Source organism: Macrotis lagotis, chromosome 5, assembly GCF_037893015.1.
Source record: "Macrotis lagotis isolate mMagLag1 chromosome 5, bilby.v1.9.chrom.fasta, whole genome shotgun sequence".
Classification (NCBI taxonomy): domain Eukaryota; kingdom Metazoa; phylum Chordata; class Mammalia; order Peramelemorphia; family Peramelidae; genus Macrotis; species Macrotis lagotis.
In genome coordinates, this window is record NC_133662.1 from 33,973,056 (window position 1) to 33,991,518 (window position 18,463).

An 18,463-nucleotide genomic window follows, 5' to 3' on the forward strand; every position below is an offset into this window, starting at 1 on the left:
GGGAGGAGCTTCCTATTAACCAATTATTCCTGCTAATTTAAATAATAAACTCAGTGGTTGTTACCTGCTGAATGAGCTGAATGTTTTCAGTGTCCTCTAAATTTTTGCACGCTAAACCAAGCCCCTAATCTAATTTCAGTAATGCTAAAGAAATAAGGTAAAGGTCATGATTTTTGTCAGTTTGGTTTTGATTTTTGTCTGTGAAATAGTGAAATATTCCCTCTCCTTGATACAATGTGTAAGACAAACAGACTAAAGTTGGCATTACATTGCCAAAAATTTTGTATGAAAAACAGAGAAGGGTCAACTTGTTGATTAATTTTTATTTTATTCAAAAAAAATTATTAAGTACCTTATTTTCAAATTACCTTGCCAGATATCAGGCAATATGCAAAGACAAAAAAAAAAGAGATTTAGTTTAACACATAGCTTAAGACTTTATATGCTACAGATATTGAGTTGTGTAGTGGCCATTTTGTTAATTCCTCAAGGTTCATTATTTAGTTTGACATAAAAAGGCGAATTCCTGGATCACAGTAAAAAGTGTAAGACTTGTTCCAATTCTGTCATTTCTTTGAAGGCTTAAGATAATGAGATATTGTTGGGCCAGGAATTTATAAATAAAATTCACTGTGTTTTCTATATATTAAAAAAAAAACTTTAGATTCATCAGATCTTAAAGAGATGAACTGTTATGTCTTTCTACATGTAAATACTGGGGTGAGGCGGTTATCCTCAATATCTCATTGTCTCTTACGCTTCATATCCATTCAGTATTCAAATCTTATATTTTGTATACTCCTACATTGTCTCTCAACTAAAACACCTACTCTCTAAGCCACACAGCTATCATTCTAGTTCATTCCCTTATCATCATTCTCTTACCTCAAATACTATAATAGCTTCCTAAGTGTCTCCCTACCTCAAGTATCTTATCATTTCAATATATCCTCCACACAGTTGATTTTCTTATTTAATATTCCCCTTCCTGCTCTCTGTAGTCCAGTCAGACTGGCTTTCCTTCTACTCAGCAGTTCAATCCCCACATTTCCAGGGATATTTTACCAGACTCCAATGAGGGTCACTTCAAACTTTCTAAAAAACTGGGTATGTTTTGTCTGAAAGCTAATGTCTTAATTAATTAATTCTGAGATTTTAATAACAAATATCATCAATCAAACATTTATTATAAACTATGGTTCAGAAGTCATGCTAAGCATTGAGTATATAATAATTATCATCTCTGACAATAATAATGATTACTAACCCTGATTCCATGAGATTATCATATTTCTGGTACTAAGAAATATTTAGCATTTTGCTTATGGGAAACAAAGATTTTCAAGGGCTCCTACCCAAATGTAAGATAACTATGTAAATCTTAATGGAATTTTTTTCTTGACTAAGTTTCCATTGAAAAATGGAGTTGGGGAGAATAAAATTTAAATATGTATCTTTAATCAGCATTTTGTATTTATTTCAGGGCAAGTAAAGATAGACAAATACTCCTCAACTCCAGTCATCTTAAAAGTATACATTAATGATCATCTGACTATGATGTATTTAAAAAACTAAATAGATATTAAATCAATCACTCAGCTAATTTTGCTAATAGCATGAATGTTTTATGTTGAACTTCAAGACCTAGAATCTCAATGGAAGTAATAAAAAAAAACAAATGTTTTCCAAACCTTTTCAAGTGAAGTGTTTAACTTATCTTTCATACTTCACTTTCCCTGTAGTAACTCATGCATCCCCATGAAATACTTCCCCCCTTGGATCACCTGAGCTAAACATTTCATAGAATCATGAAAGATGGAACACACTTCGGCGATCAGTTGCTTAAACTCTTTACCTAGTGTGTAAAATCTCTCTCTATCATAACAGATCAATAAGTCTCTGACCACTTCTAATTATAGGAAGTTATCATACAAACTAGCCTCTTCAATTTTTGGCTTGCTCTAATAATAAAAACTTTTTTTAAATTTGACATGACTCTCTTTTGTATCCAAATTTCCCTGTTCTGGACATAACTTCCTTTATCAATGTACTTCATAGAATGGAACAGAGTACTCCAGATTTATTGAACTTCTATGTACAAGTGTATAACACAGAACTCTATATATCATAGAAATTTAATAAATGTTTATTGAATTGAATTGAAGCTCTATGAAAGATTCAAAGTAAAAGACATGACCCCTGCCCTCTGGATGATTTTAACAAAGACATATACATGAAAAGGAATAATAGAAAGCAATAGATTAAGGGGATTTATATAGGAGTTAAGAAAATAGTACTTCTAACTGGGATGTTTAAAGGCAGTCTCCACAGAGGACAAACTTTTCCTTTCAGTGCTGAACTACATTCCATTTTATAGAATATATTTTTTTTATCTTGAATGACAAAATGATACTTTCATTTACTTTTATAATTTTTAGAAGATATCTTACTTGAAATGAGTAATTAATGATTTATTTATTTTGCTAACTACACTGATTTCTTTTTTAATAAAATTTTTACTTTAAAAAGTTAGCTTGATTTAAGGGATAGAATATCAGACTAAAAATAAAGAGAATTATAGTCTTGTCCAATTTCCATTTCTGATAACTTCAGCAGCTTTAGGTTATTCATTTCAACTCCAAACACCTCAGTTGTCTCAGTTGTTAGATGTAATAAATGTCTGATTCTCAAGACAGTGAAGAGGATCCTGGGGAGTTGGGAGAGTAAGACAAGAAACATCAGACTTTCCAAAAGTCTCCCATAAACATGCTGAAAATATTGCCCTAAAGGGAATTGTGAATAAGAGAAATAATTAAAAGTTGCGGTAAAGCAGTTGTCCTCCTAAGATAAATTGGAAAGACCCTAGGAAAATCCAACCTCCAGAGGTGGAGGCCTGGCTTAATTTGAAGTCCAATTTCATGGAATCAACAAACAGTAAGCCCCAGGGGCAAGAGATGGCCTCCAAAACAGAAACTTTCATTTCCTAGACAGAGTTGGGGTTGAACAGTTGAACAGGGTAAGATTGAAGGACCCTCCAGACAGTTGCTGGATGCCAAGCAGAGGTGTATTGATCACGATCTCAGGTAACAGCTGTGGGTGAGAAGTAAGCATATGTCTGGTGAGGTTGCAGAACCCTGCTGACTGTGGGCACTTTCAGTAGAATCAAATCCTTGGTTTTGGTTTGATCCAGGGCAGAGAGGTAAATTGAAATTTGCAGTGTGGGAGGACTATAGAGAACCAGAGCATTTGCAAAAATTTTCTGGCTGGGAGACCTAGCCTTGACTATAGGGTGGAAGACAGAGTTTAGAAAACAATGCTACATTGAACATGAAGCCTGAAGCATCATCCCCAAACCTGGAGTCTAGAACTTAATTTATAATAATAAGCTATTAAGAAAAATAATAATAACAATAATGAATAAACAAAGGAGAAAGTTTATCCAACCATAAATAGTTACTATGAGGACAAAGAAGATCTGGGTTCACACTAAGAAGATGACAGTGAAACAAATCAAAACACACACACACACACACACACACACACAACTCCTATTTCAAAGAAAAATGTCAAAAGGTCACAAACCCTAAAAGAGTTAATGAAAGAACTTTTTAAAAAATCATTTAAAATCAAATGAGTGATTGAGAGAATATTGGGAAAAAAATAAGATCAATCAAAAAAAAAAAACCATGAAAACTGTGAAAAAAAGAGTCCACCAATTGGAAGAAGAAATCCAAAAAAGGGAAATTCCTTAAAAACTGGAATTTGGTAAGGGAAACCAATGGTAATGAAACAAAATCAAAACAATGAAAAAAATAGAAAAAATGACACATTTCATTAGAAAAACAACTGCTCCAGAGAAGAGAAGAGAGGCAATATAAGAATCATTGGATTACCTGAAAAATATTTTTAAAAAATGAATCTAGGTATGATTTAAAATAAATTACAAGCAAAAATTGCTCTAAAGTACTAGAATAAGAGGGTAAATTTGAAATAGGAAAAAAATTCCATCAATTATTGAAAGAGATGAAAACTTATTTTATCCAAGTTCCAAAATTCTCAGGTTAAGGAGAAAATACTACAAGCACCAGGAAAACAGTTACATACTCTGGAGTTAGAGTTAGGACAACACAAGATCTAATAGCTTCTACATAAAAAGACTGAAGAGTTTGGAATACTATATTTTGAAGAGCAAAGGAGCTGAGACTTTCAATTAAGAATAACTCATCCAGCTAAGCTGAGTCATAATTCTGAATGGAAAGTAAAAGTAATTAATTGAAAGCATTCAGTTGTTCATGACAAAAAGACCAACACAATGTAAATTTTGACATATAAGATCAAGTGGAAAAAAGCTAAATATTAAATATCAATTGCAATTGTAATAGATTTGTAACTCAATAGGTCAAATTGTTTAGTTCTTATGTGGGAAAATGTTATCTGTTTTCTTAAGATTATTAACTTTACTTGAATAGCTTTAAAGATCATATACTGTTAAGAAAATATTTAGTCTTGAGATGAGTATGATGAGATGATTCTAAAAAATAAAATTGTGTAAGAAAAAGGTAAAATGGAAAAGTTATACAAACGAGGCTTGAATGGAAGAACTACTACAGTTGTAGCAAGTTGGGGTGTAGGGCTGGTAGTGTTAGAAACCTACATTATAATTGAGCTAAAGAGGAAATAACATATACATCTAGAAGGGCATAAAAGTCTACTAAATTTATAAAGGAATAGGAGGATTAGGGGTTAGAATAAGGAAGGGACTTTTAAAGGATATGTAATCAAGAAGTAAAACTAAGGGAGAAGATAAGGGAAGAATTCTTAGAGAAATGAGTAGATTAAGGCATTGAAGAGCAAAGGAAGATTTAAAAAATGAATTTTTTCAAAGCAAGAAAATTAAGAAAGTAGTGGTTAGAAGTAAATTAGATTTGTGAGGAGAGGAAAAATAGGATGGGGAGAATATACAATAAGTAATTATGACTTTGAATATGAATGGAATGAATTCATCCTTAAAACAGAAATGGATAGCAGAATGTATTAAAAATCAGAATCCAATATTATGCTGTGTACAAAAAATATTTAAAATTGAGAGATACACACAGAATTAAAATAAAGGCCTGGAATAGGATTTATTCTGCTTCAGCTGAGGTTAAAAAAAATAAAATTATACGAAAGTAGAGGTAGCAATCGTGATCTCAGATAAGGTTAAAGCTAAAAAGAGATTCAATAAAGAGATAAACAAAAAAATTTATGATAAAAGGTATCATAGATAATAAAGCAATATTAATACTAATGCAAAATACTATAGCACCTAAATTTTTAAAGGACAAGTTCAAATAATTTCAGGCAGAAACAGATAATAAAACAATAATAATGAAGGACTTTATCCTTTCAGAATAATCTAATAAAACAAATTAGGAAAAAAGTCAAGAAGGTAAATATAATTTTAGATAAACTAGATATTTTAGATAATTAAACAGAATTGAATGAGACTTGAAAGAAATACACCTTTTTTCAGTGGTATAAAGTACCTTTACAAAAACTGATGATATGTTAGGTCAAAAATGTTATAGTGAAATTCAGAAAAGCAGTAATATTAACTACATCCTTTTCAAATCACAATGAAATAAAAATTAGATTCAATAAAATAACATGTGAACACAGATTAAAAACTAATTGGAGACTACACAAGCTAATTTTAAAAAATGAGCAGGTAAAAGAACAAACCATAGAAAGAATCAGCAATTTCATTAAAAGCAACACTGAGGAGACAACATACCAAAAGCAGTATATAGGAAAAGCAGCAATTAGAGGAATTTTTTTATTTCTAAATGTGTGTATATCAATACAAAAGAGAGAGCAGACCAATGAATTGGAAATGCAATTTTAAAAAACTAGAAAAAGAACAAATCAAAAATCCCCAAATAAATACCAAAAAGATATTCTAAAACTTAAAAGCAAGATTAATGAAATTAAGTGCAAGAAAACTATTTGATTAAACACATAATATTAGAAGTTGATTTTATGAACAAATAATAAAAGAGATAAACCATTGGTTAACATGATTTCAAAAGAGAGAAGTAAATGAAATCATTATTATTCACAATGAAAAGGGTGAAGACAGCACTAATGAAGATTACATCAAAGTAATTATAAGGAATTGTTTTGCTCATTTGTCAATAAATTTAACAGTTTAGGTGAATGGAAAATTTTTGCAAAATTATAGGTGTCTAAATTAACAGAAGGAATAGAATATTTAAGTAAACCTATTTTATAAAAAAAAAATAGGTTTTGAACTTCATAAAAAAAATTCCTAAGGGAAAAAACCTCAAGATGAGATGGATTTAAAAATGAACTCTACCAAAAATTTAAAGACCATCTAATGCCAATATTAAATAAACTATTTGGAATAACATGTAATGAATGAGTTCTAACAAACTCCTTTTATTAAGCAAATATGGTACTGAAACATAAACCAAGAGAAAGAAAATGATAGAAAAATTTCATTAATGAATACGGAAACAAAAATCTTAACTAAAATAGTAACTAGGAATTAACATCAATATATTACCAGGATTTTATAATCTAACCAAGTGGAATTTATATAATGGAATTCAGGGGTGATTTAACATAAGAAAAATATTAACAATCAATTATATTAATTACAAAATATTTCTAGCAGCCTTTTTTGTGGTGACAAAGAATTGCAAATTGAGGGGACATCAATCAATTGGGGAATGGCTGAACAAGTTGGATCTATGATTGTCATGGAATACTATTATACTATAAAAAATTATAATCAGTATGCTTTCAGAAAAACTTGGCAAAACTTATATGAATTCATGTAAAGCAAAAATGAGAACCAGAACAATGTACAGAGTAACAGTAGTATTGTACAATGATAAAATGTGAATTATTTAGCTTTCTCAGCAATACAATGATCTAAGACAATTCCAAAGAACTTTTGATCAAAAATGCTATCCATCTCCACAGAGAGAACTGATGGACTCTGAAATAGATTGAAGCATACTTATTTTTACTTTCTTTATATTTATTTTTTAATTTTGTGTTTTTTCATGCAATATAGAAATTTCTTATATGATCTCAAATGTATAATCAAATAAAATTGCCTTCTCAAGATAAATAAGGAACTGCAGGAGGGGAGATAATTTGGAATTCAAAATTTTAAAGTATGATTGTTAAATTTTTTATATGTAATTGGGAAATATTTAATGATTTTTTAAATTAAAAAAGAATAGAAATATAGATCTGGTAGTCATATACATAAAGGTAATATGACTAAGAACATGGGCATTGATGACATTACCAAGGGAAAGATTATAAAAAAGAGAAAAAAGATCCCAGGGTAATATCTTGAGGTTCATAATTATTTCATTCCCTTTCACTATTCTTTGGTCTATTCAGATTGGTCAACTAGCTGCTGCTCATACTGAAGTCCTATCATGCAAAAAACCTTCTGTTAGGTGCTAAGGAAAAAAAAACCCATGAAAAGTACTGTAATCCCTGCCTCAAGGAACATATGGCCTAATAAGGAAGATGTGTGCATTTATACATATATGTGTGTGTGTGTACATATATGTGTGTGGCATATGTGTATATATGTATGGCACCTTTAAGCATGATAAAAGATAGAAAGTGAATGGACAAAAGAGATCCAAAGGGCTACTAAGAAAATCTGACAAGGAAAAGAAATACTTTTTGACAATCAGACTGTAATATAAATAGTAGGAGTAGTTTGGAAAAGGGAACCTACCTGATCGTCATGCACTGAGACTCCAAGTTAACAGTAGAAGAAGCAGTAACAGTAACATTGTATCATTACATTATTAATACTAAATCTTTGTAGTAACCATGGGCATTTGGGACTTTTTTTTTTATAATCTTTATTTACCCTGACCTTTTCATAGATAAGTAAAACAGTCCTTCGTTCTTTCTTTCTTTCTTTTTTTTTGGTTCTATGTCTATTTCCATCTCTAAAACAAACTGAAAGCCAGTCTGATGCCCAGCAATCAAAACTGTACTCGTTTTGTAAAAAATGGTGACTGTCATCCAGTACCCCCTGTGTCCATATTCCATATGTCAGTCATTAGCAGTCATGTTAAGAGAGGCAGCCAGGAGGAGGGAGACACAAGAGGAGAACGAATAAAGGTAGTGGAGGAGGAAGGGAAGGGAAAGAGGGGGAGACACACCATTCGTGGGGGGGGGGCGGGAAAGTTGGAAACAGAAAGAGACCATCGGGTGTTTGTGCGTGACTCTCTTTCATATGGAATTAATGGTGGTTTAATGGGGTATGAAAGGATGTTTTACTGGAAACAATGAGGAACAATTGTCTAGCTCACGTTTCATTTCACAGGTCATTATTGCATTAAGAAGTAAATCGACCAAGTCCGGTAAATAACAGTCTGTGTATTGCCGAGAGCTTCAAACCAACAATCTTAGCCGTCACCAACTAATATCTCTGTCATTTTAACCCTTGCAGGGTTGTGCTGGGGGGCTAAACAATTACAGTCTTCACCCAGTCCTAGCAGGTGAGAACAATTCATTGTCCCTCACGTTCCTCCTTTTGCAAAATCCACAAGGCCATAGTTTAACATTGTTGTTTTGTTGATGAGCCAGGCTTAGCCAACTGCTGGCTCTGGTGGCCTTGAAAAACAACCCCCATTTTAGTGAGCGCCGCGGGCATCTTTAAGCAGACTGCTTCCTCTGCAAAATTAATTGCTGCAAAGCACAGTGTTCCCCCCCTTGAAGCTTTTTGCAAGTAAACACTCAGCAATTTGGGTGGGCCCCCGATATGCCTGGTAGAACCAAGGGAAATGAGTTCCATTATGCTTTATAATAAAGTTCACCTTTGTATCACCAAGCATTGTGACTAGGCATCAGAGCCCCAGGAGTATATACTGTCTTAATGTGTGTCTCATTAACTCTTTGGAAATTAAGGGAGAGTACTTAGAACAGGTTGTCTAAAGTTTATGCTAAGACAAATTGCAGCTTTGACAAGTTGACGGATCCATGATCTCATTAGTGATGCCACTCCTTTTACCATTCAGAGTGACGTTCAATGACTTACCATCCGGTATAACTGTTTTTTTTTTTCAAAAATCCCCCACTGAAGATTCACCCCCATTCTTCAGGTTCTTTGAACGTTTGGGATCTTTGCGGGTCTATGGCTTCAATTGTCATTTGTTCTCTTTTGTTCTCATAGGATCAGCCCTCCTTTTCCAGTCACATACATATTTATTATCCTTTTTTTTTTTTGCCACATAGACAATTTAATATTCACAGGATAATCAAGCATAGGAAATCAAGCAGTGAAAATACCTTTTTGCTTCTCCATGACAAGAGGCAAATTTAATGAACTTGAAGAGTGTATTGAAATGTAAAAGTGGAATGTCTTGGCCAAAGTCATTCAAAGTTATCAACATTAACACCACTGACTCCAAGAATCCTACACAGATCTAGAAAGTATGTATGGGCCACTTGAAACATACTTAAGTAGCATTTTAATCAAGTGCATGAAAACTTGTAATGGTCCGGCTTCTGGGCATATGTGATAAAGGAACTCTCTTCTCCACTTCAAAGCAAATTCAGGTTATCTTCTAAATGTTTACTGTAGAGCAGGGTTGTCCAACCTAACTTTTAAAAGATTTTTATTGCAACAATAGATACATAAAATATTTGGATTTGCCATTTTAGTGAGAGCTCTGTGGTAACTCAGTTTTGTTTACTAAAGTATTTTGTTAAAAAATGTATTTTGGATAGTCCTGCTGTAGGGGAGGATAACTCAGGATAACTGGGAATTATCAGCTAAGTCAGAACTCCATGTATACAATGAAGTGGTGATTCTTGCTCTTCAAGTTCCCTCTTCTTTCTGACTTTGAAGGCCATGGATGACCCTGTGAAGTGTTGGAGAATCTGATGGGAGATATATATCTTTCCCACCTTTCCCTATCTGTGAGCTTGCTTCCCAAGACAGGATCCATTCCTTTTGGAGTCTTCTTTCCTTTGTTGGAAGCTGCTCAATAGTTATTTATGTGAATTGGTAGAGGGACTTTTCTCATAGAAATTCTCTGCACCAATAAAATCAAAGGTCTGGTTTTAAAAGAATAAATTAATCTCTTATAAATTACTTGAAGAAAGAGATAGTGGTGGGGTTTTTTTTAACCCCTTTTCCCATCATGTAAATTGAACATGATATAAGTTGGACACTTACTATTTATTGAATAAACTAACAACTCCAACACTTTTTTTCTTTCCACTGCCAATTTCCAACCTGAAAGTTTCTGCATATACTAAGGAACAATATAATCACTCATACACTATTAAAATCAAAACAAGGCTTTAAATAGCAGGGCAATACAGTAAATTTCAGCTTTGCTGTCTATCAGATTAAAGAAATCAGACTTTTTTTCTGTATTTTTCTGTATTTTTATTCTCTATTTATTAAACAGAACCCAGCTCATGGGGCTACCCAGTAAATACGAGTGCTTCTAGAAGCTCTTTAACAACTTAAGGCTTCTTATTCCATGTTATGGGTTGTTTGTACCAACAGATTGAATAAGAATCTGACATCTTCTACATTGAATAGAATGAAGTCATGTTGTTATTCAGTCTTTGAAGGTAACACATGAAAATGATATGGAAAGGTCACAGATATGCATCACTCTAGAAATATAATATCATCAGAATACAATTCATCATGTTCTTATTATGATTCTGTTAGTCTGATCAGGTCTCATGGATAAAGGATATTAAAATTCTGAAAATAGTTTTCTGACTAGCTCTGTATCATATCATAGGACATCTTGTACTACAAAGAGTCAGTAAAGGTGAACTTCAGGGGACATGGCATCTGCCTTCAATCATGGGAATCTGTAGCAAAAACACATCCCACATGGTACATTCATGACATGCCATAACTCAGTCCAGCTATTTGAACATCATTGCTTCAACCTCAAATGACCCCATGGGGTAGTGAGCAGCAGGTGTTGGGTAAACAGCAGAGTTTCAGGGTGACATCTATTGGTAACTTCGGGGCTAAAGAATCAGATGGTTATTGTACAAAAAATGCTGTCACTGAACTCCAGCTACTGCAGAAGCATATTATCTGGGGATGCGATGATTGTTGGTGAGCTACCTAGAGAACCAATCACCAAGGGCAGCATGTCCTTTGGGAAGTTAGATTGGAAAGCAAGTGAACACTCATCCCCCAGACCCAACAGAATCTATTAAGCAGAAGTTCTAATTAAAATAGGACAATTTATATGTTACAGATTGGAGAATGTAGACGAATGTAACACAAAATGAACAGGTACAAATGGATTGTGATATGAATGATTAGAGGGAGTAAGCTTATTGATAAGATCAGAGTCATTAAAATATCAAAGTAACTTTGCACATACTAACTGACCAAGATTTGCTTAATTAAACTGAGTGTAAATGAAGCAATAAAATCAGAAAGGTCAGAAGACAGACTTCAAAGATTCATTAGATTAGAGCATTGCCTTGCAATGACATGCCATAGGTACTAATGGGGGTAAAAAACTGGACTTGCCTGTAATATAGTTTTAAGTCATGAAAGAGCCCTTCTGAAGGGAATAAAAATTTCAAATTAGTACTTATAAACAGAGAGAACAGGGGGAAGGTGGAGAGGGGAAAGGAAAGAGAGAGAGAGAGAGAGAGAGAGAGAGAGACAATAAAGATATCAAGAATGAATTTGGATTATATGTGGGAAATATGATGGATTGAGTTTTACAAGAATAAAGGGTTTAAATTTGTGAGAGCTACCTAGGCAAGGCAGAGTCAGATTGTGCAGTGTTAGAATAACATGCCTACATTTTCAAGGAGGCAGATATCAGCAATTTACATATTTGAAAAATCAGTAAGTTACAGAAAGAATTCCATTTAAAAATAACTACAGAATGTATAATACACTTGGCAATATTTGTGCCAAAATATAGTAATAGAAATTATATTAATAAAACTACAAAACATATTTTATACATATGAAGATAGACCTAAATTATTAGAGAAATATTAATTACTCATAGGTAGGGTAAGGCAAAATAAGAAAAATGGCAGCAATTCCTAAATAAATTTGTTTATTCAGTGCCACACCAATCAAACAACCAATGAGTTGCTTTAGAAAAATGGGAGAAAATAATGAAAATAAGTGAGGACTTATCAGTTTTCAAACTATTCTACAAAGCATTAATTAACAAAATGATTTCATACTAGTTCTAATAAAGGAAGAGCAAAAGGCGGAGCAGACAGAAAGAGAGAAGGGGAAAGAAGGAGGAGAGGAGAGAGGAAGAAAGAAGAGAGTAAAGAGAGAAGAGGAGAGGAGAGAAAAGAAGAGGAATATCAATATTATTGTCTAATAAGAAATGATTGCTCAAGTGAACTGACACAGAGTGACATGAGCAGAACCTGAACAATTTAGATATTGTGACAAAAATACTATTAAAATAAACACAATTTTTAAAAATGAACAAAATTGAAAGTCTTAAGAACTCTGATCAATGTAATGATCAACATGATTATAACATTTATGAAGAAATGCTTACCTTCTGAAAGAGAAGTGATAGAGTATATATGAGAAACAAAACTTTGGGTATGATCAATGTATGAATTTATTTTGCTTGATTAAGCTTGTTATGAGTTGGAGGGGTTTTTTGGGTTTTTTTAGGGTTTGTTTTTTGGTTTTGGGTTTTTTTTTTTTTTTGCAAGGCAATGGGGTTAAGTGGTTTGCCCAAGGCCATACAGCTAGGTAAATATTAAGTGTCTGAGGTCACATTTGAACTCAGGTACTCCTGACTCCAGGGCCAGTGATCTATCCACTGAGCCACATAGCCACCCTGAGTTGGAGTTTTTTTTAAATCTCTTTTTTTTCCAATTGTGAAGACTGGGACAGAAGGATGGAAAGAAGATATGATCAATGGAAAAATTAAAAGTAAATTAGGTCATCAACATTTTGGTAGTACACTAACAAAAGAACAGAATCAATTTTAAAGTTGAAGCACTTTGTAGAAATGAGAGAAACAAATATTTGGAAAGATAGTCACTGTTCATGTTTGGGCCATAATAAAATAATAGAAATAAACATTCCTAAGCTAAGTCAGTTTAGTACTCTGTATATCAAATTGCTATTGAAGTGCTTTTAAGAACTAGACTAATTAATAGAGAACTTCACTTGGAAGACAAAATGTCTGGAATTTCAAAGAAAGCAAAAAAAAACATGAATTAAAGGACCTCCAAACTGTTATATAAAAGTTATCATTAGGGGCGGCTAGGTGGCACAGTGGATAAAGCACCGGCCTTGGAGTCAGGAGTACCTGGGTTCAAATCTAGTCTCAGACACTTAATAATTACCTAGCTGTGTGGCCTTGGGCAAATCACTTAACTCCATTTGCCTTGCAAAAACCTAAATAAGTAAGTAAGTAAGTAAACAAACAAACAAACAAATAAATAAATAAAAGTTATCATTAAAACAATTTGGAACTGCATAAGAAAAAAAAGAAAAAGAAAAGACTAAATAAGGAAGAAGAGAGGTGATGAAAAACAGTTTGATAAAACCAGACTATAAATTACTACAGGAATTATTCAAGTTTTCACAAAAGCAACAGATATTAAACTAACATGTCATACCATATACTACATCAAAACTCAAAACCTGTATGTCTTCTTAAAGACCATGCCTTTAATAAAAACAAATTATAAGGAAATGGGATCTAATACTTTTTAATAACTCAGAAGTTTGAGATTATAAACTATCAATATAGACAATTATAACTTCAAAATAAAAATTAAAAAGCTTCTGTACAAGTAAAATCAATGACAAGGGAATATAGAGGTTGTAGAGTATGAAAGAAATATTTTCATCACATGTCACTGACAAAAGTCTGATTTACAAAACATAGGAGAAATTGATTCAAATTTTTAATACTTATTCCCTGATTAGTATGGAGGCAAAGAACAGAAACAAATAATTTTAAAAGAAAAATTGCAAAACTATTAATTACCACATAAAAAAATTCTCAAAATCCCTAATGGAAAGAAAAATGGTACATTAATACAACTCTGAGATTTAACCTCAAACCATACAAATTTTGCAAAAATGAAAAAAATATCAGGATAAGGACAGTGTTTTACAGGCGCAATGGAAAAAATGTCATGGTAATATATTATTGGTGGAGATGTGAAGTGATCCAATCAAAGTAGATTTTAATTTCCCTAGAGATAAAGGATAATAAGGACTAGACTTGTGAATTAATTGGTGGAGGGAATTCTGCCAATGAAAATTGGAACTTTTTTTGTAAACTCTTAGAGAGTTGCACTGAGAGGTTATATAACATTCTAGGATTTCCAAGTGCCTTGTTGTTCCTGTTTTTCTACATTCCCTCCTACATTTGTCATTTTCCTTTTCTGACATGTTAGCTATATTGATAGGGGTAAGGTGATATTTCAGATTTGTTATTCCCTGACTAGTATGTAGACAAAGAACAGGAACAAATAATTTTAAAAGAAAAATTGTGAACTATTAATTACCACATAAAAATATTCTCCAAATTCCTAATGGAAAGAGAAATGGCACGTAAATACAACTCTGAGATTTAACCTCACACCATACAAATTGACAAAAATGAAAAAAAACCTTGTTTTAACTTTAACAATGATAACTACAACTTGCATTTCTTTAATAAATAGTGATTTTGAACTTTTTTTTTCCATTTATGACCATAGATAACTTTGTTTTTCTCTTCTGAAAACAGTCACTCAAATCCTTTGACTACTTATGAATTGAGGATTGACATACACAATTGAGAAATGAGCCCATTATCAGAAAAGGTTGCTTTTAAGTTTTCCATAGTTTTCTGGTTTTCTTCTAACTTTGGCTGCATTGGTTTTGCTTGTGCAAAAAAAATATCAATTTAATATAATCAAAAATTCCATTTTATTTCCTATGAACCTTTCTATAGTTTTATGGCCCTAAATTCTTCCCTTATCCATAGATCCCATAGGTAATATATATATATATATATATATATATATATATATATATATATATATATATATATATATATGATTCTTTACTTTGCTTATATCACTCTGTATGTTTAAATCATGTTGACCATTATTTTTGTATAAAGTATGAGATATTGCTCTTTACCTAATTTCTGCCAAGTTGTATTCTAAATTTCCTAGCAAATTTTTTTACACTGGGTCTTGAAACATGAAAAATTTATAAATATACCTAAAGGCAACATCTCTTCCTTGAAGTAAGAGGATCACAGCACAGCCAAATCAATCATATAAATCATTTTTTTTATAATTAACACATTTCATTATGAGAAAATCACAGATGCCATGGTCTATATCAATTACCAAAGCATCATAAAGAATTGTATTGACTGAATAATAGTCTATTCACTATGCAAATATCTGTGCAGTTACGTTTTTCACTATATTCATAGAGTCAAATGTGATGGGTCTTTTTTTGGGGGGCATAGGGAAGATAAAGCTTCTGCTTTGATTTCAAATGTTTCTACTTCTTAATTCTTTTTCATAAAGTGTAGATCTGGTATTATTAACTAGTTAATTTGACTACAGCATATAGTCCCAACAAATAATTTAGCCTCCATAATGGGACTTTTTTTGGAAGGGAAAATATTATCCATTTTAGTTGTATACATTTGTCAAATTAATGATGATATGATCAAAACATAATTCTATTAAGTTTGTTTATACTGAATAAAGTAGTGGTTTAATTGTCTAAAATCCTCATCTAGTTTTGTGCTATATGACTATTATATAATCGCCTATGTATCTATCTATATAACATACTTATATGCATGCTATTATGTAAACATATTTAACATTATAGAATGGGGAGAAAGGTGGCGTAGAAAATGGAGACAGACAATGATAACTACAATGAGGCGAATGAGAAAAAACAAGGAGGAAGAGGACAAAGAGATTGAGGACAAGAAGGACAAAGACAAGTTCAAGGATGAGGAGAAAACAATTATGATAAAGAGGGAAAAGAGATGATGAAGACTGAAGGAAAGAGAAAGAGGAGAGGAAGAGGACAAAAGAGGAAGAGAGAAAAAAATAAAAAGGACACATTTCTAAAAGGAGGGAACCTTTTAAATTAGCCACTCAAATACAAGCAAAGAACTGGAAATTGCTCCCATGCATTATATGTCCTTCCACATCTTCCTTTATAAATCAAGCATGGAAATCCTTCTGACTCACAGTATGTACTCTTTCAGAATGTGATCACAGATTGTTATGCTTCCACTCCATTTGAAGTCAAGGCAAGTCAGAGAAAGAAAATAAGGTATAGAAAAAAGTTCGCTTTGGAATTTACAAAGTGGTACTGAAAGCTTTATCTGTCTCTGCTTGGGATAAAAACCCTTGCAGTCACATATCCCAAAGATTCTAATATTTTCTGAGCCTCCACTATGCCTTTATATTTTAATACCCTGACATCTGGAATCCTAAAAGTCTAATGTTTAACCATAAATATCTGCTGAGATTAAAGAGCTATATACCAAGTTTCAATCTTTGGGGCCTATAATTGCTTGGGAAAAGAGAATGGTATTTCCCCCTCTAGCTAGAAAAAAAAGACCTCTGCACACACAGATATTGGCAGACAAATTTTCTAACAACCGTTTCCTCTCTTCATTTTCCCCTCTCGTTCCTACCCCCTCCCTTTTCTACTCTTCCATTTTATAATACCATTGCACTGTCATTCCCAGGAAAAATGGAGAAAATAGAAGCCTAGACATCTTTTTTTTAAAGATACATTTCCACCTATAACAGCAAACAGTGCAGAAAACACTAGCCACTTCAGACTATAACCATTTAAAGCATCCACCCCCAACAGTACTTGGGCTTTACCATTACTCACTCACAAACCACTTCATCATTCCCTCGGCTGACAGGTCAATGCCAGTTTTATTTTCTTTTTTGTCAACCCAATCTTTTATTTTTGATTTGAAGCAACAGTCCCTCATAAGAACTCCAGTGTAGTAATGATATCTTTCTCTCACAAGAGATATCCAAGAAGTATTTCACAAAGAGAATGGAGTTTCTGATGAGTGTAATAAAGGTGTTTGAGGTAAGAAGTCCTAGCTCAGTTATGATAGTTTTAACTGCAAAAAGAGTTAGTGGAGTAGAGAAAGGTTTATAAACTCTTTTTTCCCCTTTTATTACAATGAACAAATATGCCATCTTTGCAAAATGTGTATAGCTTTCCTTTTCATTGAGAGACATTGTAGAGGAAGAGGAAGAATTCTTTATTTGAATCCCCAAAATATAGTTTTTCAAGAACCAGCCCTCAAGTTGAGTAGATGTGTGACCATCAGTAAGTGATAATCTCTTGGGACTATATAATCTCATGAAATCATTCAAAATGGATCTACCATAATCATATTTATGTTTCTTAAATGACAGAATTGGAAAAAATATTTGTAAACCTTAAGGCTATTAGGCATTTAGGCTATTGTATAATTATATCAGTGTTTTAGTGTTATTTATTATTAGGGTAATTACAGAAAATTAGGGTACTAGGAAATATTTTTGTTAAATATTAATTCAATATTAAGAGTCATTGTCAAATGGAATGGATAAAGAGCTGACTTTCGAATCAGAAAGATGTGTCTCCTACTTCTGACACATACACTGAATGACCATGAGTAACTTATTTTATGTCTCCGAGTTCTAGACATGTTTGATGATTATAGATTGCCTAATTTCATTGGTAGAAGGAATTCCCTAATCTAGGATTTCTCTATATCAGTTAAGAAACAAGTCAAATTATTACTTTATAACAGCAATTTTCAAACTAGATAATTTTTTTAAATTTTTTATCTGAGACATAAAAAGCATGTATCATCTGTTAAAGCTTCCTTTTTACTCCAACATTCTCCCCACCCCATCTAGTTCATCTAAATATTCCCTGGGAACAAGACTTCTAATTTTTGCTTTGTGTTAGAAAATAGAGAGATTTTGATATTTTGACAAATAACATGCTACCACAAAGTAGAAGAAAACAAACAAATAAGAGGCTTGTTTCATTACTCAAGGCAACTGGAGGTAAAATATGCATATACTTTACTCTTAATCAGTGGCAAAGCAGAAGCAGAAATGTGGTTTATTTATATCACCTTTCTCTGTAAATAATTATGTAACATTATTCATGACTATATTTATTAAACCTGAAATAACGCATAATAAATAATAACAAAAATACTGTCTCTGCCTATTATGCTATTTTGCATTTCCTTTTATGCACATAGAGTAGCTTTCCAGTAGGCAATATAATTTACTAGTGTAATGGTAAGATCTGGTCCTAATTCCCTTCCTCAAGTTTTTTATTCCTTATGTTTAACTTAATTTTGTTTTGTTAGCATGCAGATTTTTTGACTTTTCTTTTTCATATATA

General features: G+C 32.4%; 1 protein-coding gene across 8 annotated transcripts in view; it reads right to left on the reverse strand.

Annotated features, from left to right (window-relative positions):
* PKHD1 (PKHD1 ciliary IPT domain containing fibrocystin/polyductin) overlaps positions 1–18,463 on the reverse strand; it is a 657,820-nt gene that overhangs the window by 122,989 nt on the left and 516,368 nt on the right. The gene's annotated exons all lie outside the window — the stretch shown is intronic.